Source organism: Bubalus bubalis, chromosome 13, assembly GCF_019923935.1.
Source record: "Bubalus bubalis isolate 160015118507 breed Murrah chromosome 13, NDDB_SH_1, whole genome shotgun sequence".
Lineage (NCBI taxonomy): Eukaryota > Metazoa > Chordata > Mammalia > Artiodactyla > Bovidae > Bubalus > Bubalus bubalis.
In genome coordinates, this window is record NC_059169.1 from 75,011,629 (window position 1) to 75,024,692 (window position 13,064).

Below are 13,064 nucleotides of genomic sequence, written 5' to 3' on the forward strand. Positions count from 1 at the left end.
CCAGAGGGAGAATGCTTGCCTGTCCCGGATATGGATCTGAGAGGAATTACATGCGGCCTTAGGCCAGGGTTTCTCTAGATGCTAATCAGTCCTTTGCCTCAGAGTCAAGCTTTAGAGCATGGAATCCACTGCTCCCCTCAGCACCCACCATCTTTACGCTTTCCTGATGGAGACACAGGGTCCTGTGTTCTGAAGAGATGGAACTTGATAATTCTTAAGACAACAACATGGCTTGAAGAGAAAGATCTGAGGAGGCAAAGAAAACCTTGAAAATATTAAATAATTATATTAACTGACAGAAGCTTGGAGGAAGGCGATCTTAGAAGAATGAAAAAGCACTAGCTTCTTAACCTTACATAGTGGGGAATGAATCAGCGCTATTGAAAGCTGGTGGAACAAGATTCAAGGACATAATTTTGAGTTATACACATAATTAACAGAAATATTAAAAGAAAAAAATAAAACTAACAAACTCAAGAAATGGGAAGTAATGTGAGAAAGGCAGAGAGAGTAAAGAGGTATTTACTCTTTTTTTTTTGGAATAGAAAGTTAAAAAAAAAACTGTTAAAAGTTTATAAATAAAGGCATATAACTGTATCAGTCAGCTTTCAGTCGGTTATAATGAGATAACAAATAATGGCTGAAACAATGGTTTATCATTTTGCTTTTATCTCATGACTGTGGCTGCCAGCCTCTGAAATGGCCTTGACCAGCCTTGGCTCTTGGTATGCATACCCTTCTGTAGTCCCCTCCCACTTGGTACTGAGAATTGGTCTATGTGACCAATATAATACTAGAACAGTGATGAGATGCAACTTCTGAAATTAGGTTATAAAAGACACTGTGACTTCCATCATGGGCACATGGCTTATATCACTCTTTCTTGGATCCCTTGCTTTGAAGGAAATCAGTTGCCATGTTGAACAGCCCCATAGAGAGGTGCCTGAGGTGAGGAGTGGAGACATGCCTCCTACAGATAGCCACATGAGTTGGTCCTCTTGGGAGCAGATCCGCCAGCCCCACTCAAGTCTTCAGATTGCCCCACACCAACCTGGCTGCTTAATAGCAGCCTCATGAGACTGAACTGGTATCGCCCCACTAGATTGCTACCAGATTCCTGACCCTCAAAAATTTTGTGAGACAGTAATACCTACGTTGCTCTAACCCTCTGAGAAGGTGACTATACTTGGAGATAAGGTCTTTAAATTGTCATTGTTTAGTCGGTAAGTGGTGTCTGACTCTTTTGCCATCCCATAGACTGTAACCCTCCAGGTTCCTTTGTCTACAGGATTTTCTAGGCAAGAATACTCGAATGGTTGCCATTGCCTTCTCTAGAGGATCTTCCCGACCAAGGGATCCAACCCTTGTTTCCTGCATTGCAAGTGGATTCGTTACTGCTAAGCCACTAGGGAAACCCTCTAAGTAGATACAGTACCTACTAAAAATACTTACTTGAAATGAAAATTTAAAGTGGGGAAGGGAGTGTAAGACTTCTATTTTGAAAGAAGTCATTACTGGGGAGACTCTTGGAGAATCACTAGTTATTTATGGAGAGTGAAGTGAGGGTAAGGCAGGAGAAGTGAGATGCTTAGATGTTTCATTTAGATCCTGTTAGTTACTTTTTAAAAGAAGACAAACTTCTGCTTCCATTTTTGCCCCCTATTTCCTCACCAAGGACAACTAAAATCCCTGGACATTATATTTAAAACAAAGATTAGATGATACTGAAAGATAGAGAGACGTAGACAGACTGGCTAGGCATCTAGGGACCCGAGAAATGACATGGTCAGGAGTTCCCTGAATTGTCTTTTTACCTCATATACCCCAGACTTGGAGCTGAAGAAGCCAGTGACAGAAAAAAATTTCACTTATTGAGGTATGAACAGTTGTTCTGGTTTATATGTGATTTGGCTTGAACATTACGCTAGCTGCAACAGCCTGTCTTTTGGCCTGTCAAATACACATTGTACATTGGCTTTACGCATTAGAGAAAAGAATGTAGTTAAAAATCAAAATGGGGTAACTGTGGTTTGAGCATTCAAAGCGAAATTGGGTGGCCATTGTGGATGTGGTTTCAGGCACGTTCCTGCATCTCTGAGAACTTGACTCTTGTGAACCGTATCAGACTCCAGGACACCACCAACGGTTCTCGAAGCAATACCTGCTGGCAGCTACCAGCTGCCACCTTATGGTCACAAGTTCTCCCCTTGTAACTATGCCTCCATTTCAGACCCCAACCAATTCTTGCTGTTGACCAGCACCCTTGCTGCTTGCACCCTTACTTCTTGCAGTTGTCTACTCTTGAAAAGGGCTTCCCTGGTAGCTCAGTTGGTAAAGAATCTGCTTGCAATGCGGGAGATCCCAGTTCAATTCCTGGGCTGGGAAGATTTGCTAGAGAAGGGATAGACTACCCACTCCAGTATTCTTGGGCTTCCCTTGTGGCTCAGCAGATAATGAATTTGCCTGCAATGCGGGAGACCTGGGTTCAATCCCTAGGTTGGGAAGATCCCCTGGAGAAGGGAAAGGCTACCCACTCCAGTATCCTGGCCTGGAGAATTCCATGGAGTATATAGTCCATGGGGTCAGAAAGAGTCAGACACGACTGAGCGACTTTCACTCTTGATAAACAACTCAAGTAATTAACTGTAACTTTGTGGGTTTTGGCTAAGTAAGCCTCCCCCATTTTGTAGTACAATGGAACATACAATTTAAGCATTTCTTGAATCTGTGTCTCATGGGCTACGTCACCTTGCAACGCAGGGGACTCGGGTTTGATCCCTGGTAGGGGTGGCTCAGAGGTTAAAGTGTCTGCCTCCCATGCAGGAGACCTGGGTTTGATCCCTGGGTTGGGAAGATCCCCTGGAGAAGGAAATGGTAACCCACTCCAGTATTCTTGCCTGGAGAATCCCATGGACAGAGGAAGCCTGGTAGGCTACAGTCCATGGGGTTGCAAAGAGTTGGACACGACTGAGCGACTTCACTTCACTAGGGGAGCTAAGATCCCACATACCTCAGGTCAACTAATCCCACATGCCCTGACTATGGAGCCCACACAGTTTGGAGCCCGCAGCAGGCAAATAATTACATAAATGTCTAAAAAAATACTCAATTTGGATCAAATAAAACACTTGTGTTTCCATTATAGATTGTTTATTGACTATTTCTGTCAATACCAGCAACCCAGAAAGTACAACAGGAGCAGACCAAAAAAAAAAAAAAAAAAAAGCCCCAAGAAAGTCGATTTTTTCTAGTCTAAGGAAGAGGAAAGAAGCAATCAGTCCAGAAAGACAGAAATGTTTAGATAATAACTGCTTTTTCAGTGGAAGACCATAGGAAAACTGCCACCCACGCCAGTGATGACCAAGTAGAGAACCTATACTTTGACCTTTGTGAGGTTGTACTAAGGTGCTCCCAAACGCCCCACTAGGGCATGGTCAGAGAAAGGCAAGTAGGGTGTTTTTACCTCTAGTGGTCTGTAAGAATCCCCCTATCTAAAATTTATATGGAAAGAAAACTAATTTAGGATAACTAAAACTGCTTTGAAATATAAGAATGAAATGAAAGAAATTGGTCTACTGGATTTTAAGACATTATATAGCTACAGTATACTTTGGCCAACTGATGTGGAGAACCAGTCATTGGAAAAGACCCTGATGCTGGGAAAGATTGAGGGTAGGAGGAGAAAGGGATGACAGAGGGTGAGATGGTTGGATGGCATCACCAACTCAATGGATATGAATTTGAGCAAACTCTGGAAGATGGTGAAGGACAGGGAAGTCTGGCATGCTGCAGTTCATGGAGTCACAAAGAGTCAGACACGACTTGGTGACTGAACAATAGCAATTACTATAGCTACAGTAATTAAGATTGTGGGAATTGGTGGGAGAACAGACACACGGATCAACAGGACACAACAGAGACCCTAGAAACAGACCCAAACAAATATAGCCTATTTATATTTGACAACAAGTGTGCCAAGAAAGGGAAGAGAAGAGAAAATTGTGGTTTTAGAGCAAATTGGACGTCCACAGGCAAATAATGAAACTCAATCTAAGTCTTTCATTTTATAAAAATTAACTCAAAATGGATCATGAACACGTAAAATGTGTGATTATAAAACTTTTAGAAAAAACCATGCAAGAATATTTTCAGGATCCAGGGTGAAGAGTTATTGGACAAGACACCAAAAGTACAATCTATAAAAGGAAAAATTGATAAATATAGAAAGCTTAAAAAATTTAATCTGTGAAAAACTCTCTTAAGAGGAAGAAAAGGTAAGCTATATATTGGGAGAACATATTTAAAAATCACATATCTGATAAAGGACTGGTGTCTAGTCTATACAAAGAATGATCAAAAACAAATAGTGAAAAACCAAACAACCCAATTAGAAAGTGGGCAAAAGACATGAAGACTCATTTCATCAAGGAGACTATACAAATATCAATAAGCACATGAAGAAATGTTCAACATCGTTGTTCATAAGGGCAATTTAAATTATAGCTACAATATTTCTACTCACCCAGTAAAATGCCTAAAATAAAAAATAGCAACAACACCTACTGATGGCAAGGATGTAGAGAAACCGGATGACTCGTACATTGCTGGTGGGCATGCAAAATGGTACAGCCATGGGAAGCAGTTTGTCAGTTCCTTAAAAAACCAGACACACTGCCATCAAATGACACCCCAATTGCATTTCTAGGAATTTATCCTAGAGCAATGAAGACTTCTGTTTACACAAAAATCTATACGTGAATGTTTATAGCAGCTTTATTTGTAATAGCCCAAAAGAGGAAACAACCCAGATGTATTTAAATGGGTGAATGGTTAAACAAATGGTGATACACCGATACCCTGGAACACCAGTCAGGAAAAAGAACAGACTATCAGGACACATGACACACTGGATGAGTCTCCAGAGTATTATGCTGAATGAAAAAAGCCAGCTCCCAAAGGTTATATCCTGTTGATTTCAATTAGGACAAAATTTTAAAAATGGAGAACAGGTTCACAGTTGCTAGGGATTATGGGAAAGGTGAGAGGAATGTGGATGTGGCTATAAAAGGGGAATATGAGGGATCCTTTTGACATTAGAAATGATCTGTATCTTGGCTGAATTGATGCCAACAGCCTGATTGTAATAGTGTATTGGTTGGCCAAAAAGTTCCTTCAGGTTTTCCTGTAGCTTCTTATGGAAAAATCCAAACAAACCTTTTGGCCAAGCCAATACTATAGTTGGAGGAAACTGGGTAAAGAGTAGAGGCAATCTCTTTACATTATTTCTTAGAATTGCTTGTGAATCTACAATTGCCTCAAAAGCTTAATGAAAAAAATCATGCTTCAATTATAAGGAAACCTGAAACAAGCTAAAACAATGTTCATCTATAATTTATAATTTAAAATAAACAACATACTGGGGGAATACATTTAGCACAAATTACAAGATGTTAATATTATATTGTAATGGGATTTTTATGTAATATTAACAATAGACAACTTAATAGAAAAAAAAGAAAAAGCTACAAACCAGTGATTCTCAAACTAAGAAATGCAATGTCTGGTAAGTAGTATGACTTGAGTTCCATTTGTTTCCCTCTTAGCATCCCTTTCCACTTTTACAACATTATAAATTGTATGGGAAGTTATATGATCATCTCACTGATAAATTACTAAAAAGATTTTAACTTTCACAGTGAAAGAAAAGTGAGAAACCAAGTTATTGTTTTCCCCTATCAGCTTGTTGATGCAGAAGGAAATGGCAACCCACTCCAGTGTTCTTGCCTAGAGAATCCCGTGGACAGAGGAGCCTGGTGGGCTGCTGTCCATAGGGTCACACAGAGTCGGAAACGACTGAAGTGACTTGGCATGCATGCATCAGCTTGTTGAAGAATATAAGTTTGCTGATTCTCACTGTGGGCAGAGGCGTGGGGAAGGTGGATCTCATGTTCTGTTGGTCAGAATAAAAATTTGTTCAGTTCTCTTGAGATTCATTTGTCAACATGTCAAACCCTTTAAAAAAATACATTCTGTATATGGCGCTATTTCATTTCTTTTTCATGACTGAGTAATATTCCACTGCATCCATGTACCACATCTTTATCCATTCCTCTGTTGATGGACATCTAGGTGGACCTAGAGATTGTCATTTTGAGTGAAATAAGTCTGAAAGAGAAAAACAAAAATCATATAATATCGCTTATATGTGGAATCTAAAAAAATGGTAGAGGTGAACTTGTTTGCAAAGCAGAGTCACAGATGTAGAGTACAAATTTATGGTTACCAAGGAGGAAGGAGGGGGTAGGATGAATTGGGAGACTGACATATGTACACTGTTAATGCTGCTGCTGCTGCTAAGTCGCTTCAGTGTCTGACTCTGTGCGACCCCAGAGACGGCAGCCTACCAGGCTCCCCTGTCCCTAGGATTCTCTAGGCAAGAACACTGGAGTGGGTTGCCATTTCCTTCTCCAATGCATGAAAGTGAAAAGTGAAAGTAAAGTCGTTCAGTCGTGTCTGACTCCCAGCGACCCCATGGACCGCAGCCTACCAGGCCCCTCCGTCCATGGGATTTGCCAGGCAAGAGTACTGGAGTGGGGTGCCATTGCCTTCTCCGACACTGTTAATACTATGTAGGAAATAGATAACTAATCAGAACCTACTGTCTAGCACAGGGAACTCTACTCAGTGCTCTGTAGTGATCTGAATAGAAAGGAAATCTGAAAAAGAGTAGATATATAAATGTGCCTAGTTCACTTAGTTGTACAGCAAGAAACTAACACAATATTGTGAAGCAACTATATGCAATAAAAATTAATTTTAAAAAGTGCATTCTTATGAACAATAATTCAATTTCTGGAAAATTAGACAAGTATACATAGATGGATATTCAAGAATTTTCACTGAAATGTTGTATTAGGTTGGCCAAAAGTTCCATTCAGTTTTTTCTATACCATCTTATGGGAAAGCCTGAATGGATTTTTTGATCAATCCAATATACATTAATACATTGAAGACAATCCAAATAGCAAACGTTCATTAAAATATAAATAATGGTACCTACAAACAGGTAGATATGATGGAATTTATATATATATATACATATTAATATATAATATGGTCATATATTATATAATCATATATAATATATAATATGGTCATATTTAAAGATAAGAAAATGAGCATATCTTTAGTTCAGTTCAGTTCAGTCGCTCAGTCGTGTCCGACTCTTTGCGACCCCATGAATCGCAGCACGCCAGGCCTCCCTGTCCATCACCAACTCCCGCAGTTCATTCAGACTCATGTCCATCGAGTCAGTGATGCCATCCAGCCATCTCATCCTCTGTCATCCCCTTCTCCTCCTGCCCCCAATCCCTCCCAGCATCAGAGTCTTTTCCAATGAGTCAACTCTTTGCATGAGGTGGCCAAAGTACTGGCCATATCTTAGTAAGTGGGTTACTTGTTAGTGCTTATTTTCTCCTTTATACCAAACTATTTTCAAAAGTCACACACTATTTTCATAGTCATAATACAGCAAGTCTATTTTAGGAGGATCCTGAGTAAATTAAACCTAGAAGATCAAGATAGCCCCAAGGAGATTCAGTGAAGCAATGAGAACGCAGAGTGTCACTTAGGAAAGTGGCCTTCACAGGATGTGGGAACTGATTCTAGCATCTAAGAATAACACCAGAGCTGGGCCTACCTACCAGGCTGAAAAACATGGTCACCTTGCTATTCTGTTTTCAGAGTGGTTCCTTCACAGCTAAACTATGTGAGGTATGTCCTTAATAGATTATAAAATGCCATGAACTTGTTGGCTATCACTCTCAGCACAAGTGGCCACTCCACACTGCTGAGATGGGACCTGAGGGTGGTTCTGGAATACCAGCAAGCCAGCCGGATCCTGGGGGATCGTGAATGGAGCATGCTGGTCCTCAGCTCACATCCAGCCCTTTGGCCAGCCTTGGGCTCTGCGCTGAGATATCACATTGTGTCGGGCCCAGAGCAAACGTTTGGGCATTGTTAAGACATGGGATCAATTTCTGCTGACCTGTTCACATCAAGAAACTTGGGCTAATTGTTGCAATCCCTCTATCTCTTTTCTCCACTTAGAAGTGAAGAAAAGAATAACTCTCATGTCACAGGACTGTTCTGAAGTGCTGATGAAATGGGACAGGTGAAAGTGGTTTACAAATGCAATATTCTGCAAAGCTCAGGTACGCCCATGGAAGAGGCATCATTGATACTAGGAAAGCATCGCTTTATGAACCCAGAGTGGCCACCTGTACTCATCTTACTTAAACTCTTTAATCTCCTGTTTCCTTATCTATAAAATAAAAATTATAATAACTTCCTTAGAGTGTTTTTTTATGCAAACTAAATGAGATGGTGATGTAGGGAGGGAAACACAGTTTTGAGCATCTGCTATGCTTCATGCCCACAGTAGGTGCTTTTTTAAATAGCAAGTTTTGAAAAAAAATAATTTTATTTATGTATTTACTTATGGCTGTGTTGGGTCTTCATTGCTGGGTGGACTTCTCTCCAGTTACAGCAAGTGGGGTCTACTCTTATTGCACTGTGCAGGCTTCTCATCGCAGTGGCTTCTCTTGTTGCTGAGCACGGGCTCTAGGGTATGTGGGCTTCAGTAGTTGCGACACACAGGCTCAGTAGTTGTGGCTCCCAAACTCTAGAGCACAGGCTCAAGAGTTGTAGTGCACAGGCTTAGTTGCTCCAAGGCATATGGGATCTTCCCGGATCAGAGACAGAATCTGTGTCTCCTGCATTGGCATGTGGATTCTTTACCACTGAGCCACCAGGGAAGCCCAGTAGGAGCTTTTTATAGGATAGTAAATAAATGCAAGGCATATTTCCCTCCAAATCACCCTTTGATATAAGAGTTGTGCCTTTCTTTCAGGTCCTTACAATTTTCCCTGTATTATGGGATGTTCTCTGAGTTATTTTATTTTTGAACAGCAAAGTACCATTTGAGAAGTAAACACTGACTTATCAAAATGACTCAGTGGATGTTGGTTTTGAACACAGAGGTCATCGGACAGAATCTGTGAAACAAGGAAGTAACGTTCCAGGATGGTTAACCAGCACATGACATGCTTGATCGTGAGTCAGCATCTGCAGAGTGGTTATCTAGCATTCACCATCAGTCAGTTCAGTGCAGCCGCTCAGTTGTGTCCGACTCTTTGCGACCCCATGAAATGCAGCACACCAGGCCTCCCTGTCCATCACCAACTCCCAGAGTTCACCCAAACTCATGTGCATCGAGTCGGTGATGCCATCCAGCCATCTCATCCTCTGTTGTCCCCTTCTCCTCCTGCCCCCAATCCCTCCCAGCATCAGAGTCTTTTCCAATGAGTCAACTCTTCACACCAGGTGGCCAAAGTACTGGAGTTTCAGCTTTAGCATCAGTCCTTCCAATGAACACCCAGGACTGGTCTCCTTTAGGATGGACTGGTTGGATCTCTTTACAGTCCAAGGGACTGTCAACAGTCTTCTCCAACACCACAGTTCAAAAACATCAATTCTTCGGTGCTCAGCTTTCTTCACAGTCCAACTCTCACATCCATACATGACCACAGGAAAAACCATAGCCTTGACCAGACGGACCTTTGTTGCCAAAGTAATATCTCTGCTTTTGAATATGCTATCTAGCTTGGTCATAACTTTCCTTCCAAGGAGTAAGCGTCTTTTAATTTCATGGCTGCAATCACCATCTGAAATGATTTTGGAGCCCAGAAAAATAAAGTCTGACACTGTTTCCACTGTTTCCCCATCTATTTCCCATGAAGTGTTGGGACCAGCTGCCATGATCTTCATTTTCTGAATGTTGAGCTTTAAGCCAACTTTTTCACTCTCCACTTTCACTTTCATCAAGAGGCTTTTGAGTTCCTCTTCACTTTCTGCCATAAGGGTGGTGTCATCTGCATATCTGAGGTTATTGATATTTCTCCCAGCAATCTTGATTCCAGCTTGTGCTTCTTCCAGCCCAGCGTTTCTCATGATGTACTCTGCATAGAAGTTAAATAAGCAGGGTGACAATATACAGCCTTGATGTATTCCTTTTCCTATTTGTAACCATTCTGTTTTTCCATGTCCAGTTCTAACTGTTGCTTCCTGACCTGCATATAGGTTTCCCAAGAGGCAGGTCAGGTGGTCTGGTATTCCCATCTCTTTCAGAATTTTCCACAGTTGATTGTGATCCACACAGTCAAAGGCATTGGCATAGTCAAAAAGCAGAAATAGATGTTTTTCTGGAACTCTCTTGCTTTTTTGATGATCCAATGGATGTTGGCAATTTGGTCTCTGGTTCCTCTGCCTTTTCTAAAACCAGCTTGAACATCTGGAAGTTCACAGTTTACGTATTGCTGAAGCCTGGCTTGGAGAATTTCAAGCACTACTTTACTAGCATGTGAGATGCGGTAGTTTGAGCATTCTTTGGCATTGCCTTTCTTTGGGATTGGAATGAAAACTGCCCTTTTCCAGTCCTGTGGCCACTGCTGAGTTTTCCAAATTTGCTGGCATATTGAGTGCAGCACTTTCACAGCATCATCTTTCAGGATTTGGAATAGCTCAACTGGAATTCCATCACCTCCACTAGCTTTGTTTGTAGTGATGCTTCCTAAGGCCCACTTGACTTCACATTCCAGGATATCTGGCTCTAGATGAGTGATCACACCATTGTGATTACCTGGGTCGTGAAGATCTTTTTTGTACAGTTCTTCTGTGTATTCATGCCACCTCTTTTTAATATCTTCTGCTTCTGTTAGGTCCATACCATTTCTGTCCTCTATCGAGCCAATCTTTGCATGAAATGTTCCCTTGGTATCTCTAATTTTCTTGAAGAGATCCCTAGTCTTTCCCATTCTGTTGTTTTCCTCTATTTCTTTACATTGATCGCTGAGGAAGGCTTTCTTATCTCTCCTTGCTATTCTATGGAACTCTGCATTCAAATGGGAATATCTTTCCTTTTCTCCTTTGCTTTTTGCTTCTCTTATTTTCACAGCTATTTGTAAGGCCTCCTCAGACAGCCATTTTGCTTTTTTGCATTTCTTTTCCATTGGGATGGTCTTGATCCCTGTCTCCTGTACAATGTCATGAACCTCGGTCCATAGTTCGTCAGGTACTCTATCAGATCTAGGCCCTTAAATCTATTTCTCACTTCCACTGTATAATCATAAGGGATTTGATTTAGGTCATACCTGAATGGTCTAGTGGTTTTCCCTATTTTCTTCAGTTTAAATCTGAATTTGGCAATAAGGAGTTCATGATCTGAGCCATACTCAGCTCCTGGTCTTGTTTTTGCTGACTGTGTAGAGCTTCTCCATCTTTGGCTGCAAAGAATATAATCAGTCTGATTTTGGTGTTGCCCATCTGCTGATATCCATGTGTAAGAGTCTTCCCTTGTGTTGTTGGAAGAGGGTGTTTGCTATGACCAGTGCATTGTCTTGGCAAAACTCTATTAGCCTTTGCCCTGCTTCATTCTATATTCCAAGGCCAAATTTGCTTGTTATTCCAGGTGTTTCTTGACTTCCTACTTTTGCATTCCTGTCCCCTATAATGCAAAGGACATCTTTTTGGGATGTTAGTTCTAAAAGGTCTTGTAGGTCTTCATAGAACCATTCAACTTCAGCTTCTTCAGCACTACTGGTTGGGGCATTGGCTTGGATCACCATGATATTGAATGGTTTGCCTTGGAAACGAACAGAGATCATTCTGTCATTTTTGAGATTGCATCCAAGTACTGCATTTCGGACTCTTTTGTCGACCGTGATGGCTACTCCATTTCTTCTGAGGGATTCCTGCCCGCAGTAGTAGATATAATGGTCATCTGAATTAAATTCACCCATTCCAGTCCATTTTAGTTCGCTGTTTCCTAGAATGTTGACATTTACTCTTGCCATCTCCTGTTCGACCACTTCCAATTTGCCTTGATTCATGGACCTAACATTCCAGGTTCCTATGCAATATTGCTCTTTACAGCATTGGACCTTGCTTCTATCACCAGTCACATCCACAGCTGGGGATTGTTTTTGCTTTGGCTCCATTCCTTCACTCTTTCTGGAGTTATTTCTCCACTGATCTCCAGTAGCATATTGGCCGCCTACCGACCTGGGGAGTTTCTCTTTCAGTATCCTATCATTTTGCCTTTTCATACTGTTCATGGGGCTCTCAAGGCAAGAATACTGAAGTGGTTTGCCATTCCCTTCTCCAGTGGGCCACATTCTGTGAGACCTCTCCACCATGACCCACCCGTCTTGGGTGGCCCCACACGGCATGGCTTAGTTTCATTGAGTTAGACAAGGCTGTGGTCCATGTGATCAGATTGGATAGTTTTCTGTGATTATGGTTTCAGTGTGTCTGCCCTCTGATGCCCTCTCACAACACCTACCGTCTCACTTGGGTTTCTCTTACCTTGGACGTGGGGTATCTCTTCATGGCTGCTCCAGCAAAGCGCAGCTGCTGCTCCTTACCTTGGACGAGGTTGCCCCTCCTGACCTTGAATGTGGAGTAGCTCCTCTTGGCCCTCCTGCACCCGTGCAGCCACCGCTCCTTGGATGTGGGGTTGCTCCTCTTGGACGTGGGACTTCCCTGGTGGCTTAGATGGTAAAGCGTCTGCCTACAATGCAGGAGACCCAGGTTCAATCCCTGGGTTGGGAAGATCTCCTGGAGAAGGGAATGGCAACCCACTCCAGTATTCTTGCCCCCTCAGCCAAAAAAGAGGGGGGGCATTTACCATATCTTTAGTGAAATCATTTCTTTTGATACAAGGAATAGTGTCAAGACTAGTGATCGGTTAGGCATATTGTACAGGTTGCTCTCAGCCCCTGTCCTTTTATAAACAAGACATAAGAAAGTGGCAGATGTAGACCTTCCAGCAGTCCCTTGGTCCTCTGTCCTTCCCTTCACGGGGGACCCTGTTTCCTGATCTGACCCAGACTGTCCCGTGTTCTCTAAGAACATTGCCGTGTTTGCCCCAGTGCCAGCCTTTCATGCCCAATGCTCACTGAGTAAGTAGAACTCCTTTTTGGCACTTGCTTGTCAGTATATGCCTG

At 41.9% G+C, this 13,064-nt stretch overlaps 1 non-coding gene across 1 annotated transcript; it reads left to right on the forward strand.

Annotated features, from left to right (window-relative positions):
• The first annotated feature begins 12,597 nt into the window (after positions 1–12,597).
• On the forward strand, positions 12,598–12,669 carry TRNAC-ACA. The gene has a single exon. It is a non-coding gene; the product is annotated as a tRNA-Cys (tRNA).
• The last annotated feature ends 395 nt before the right edge of the window (positions 12,670–13,064 follow it).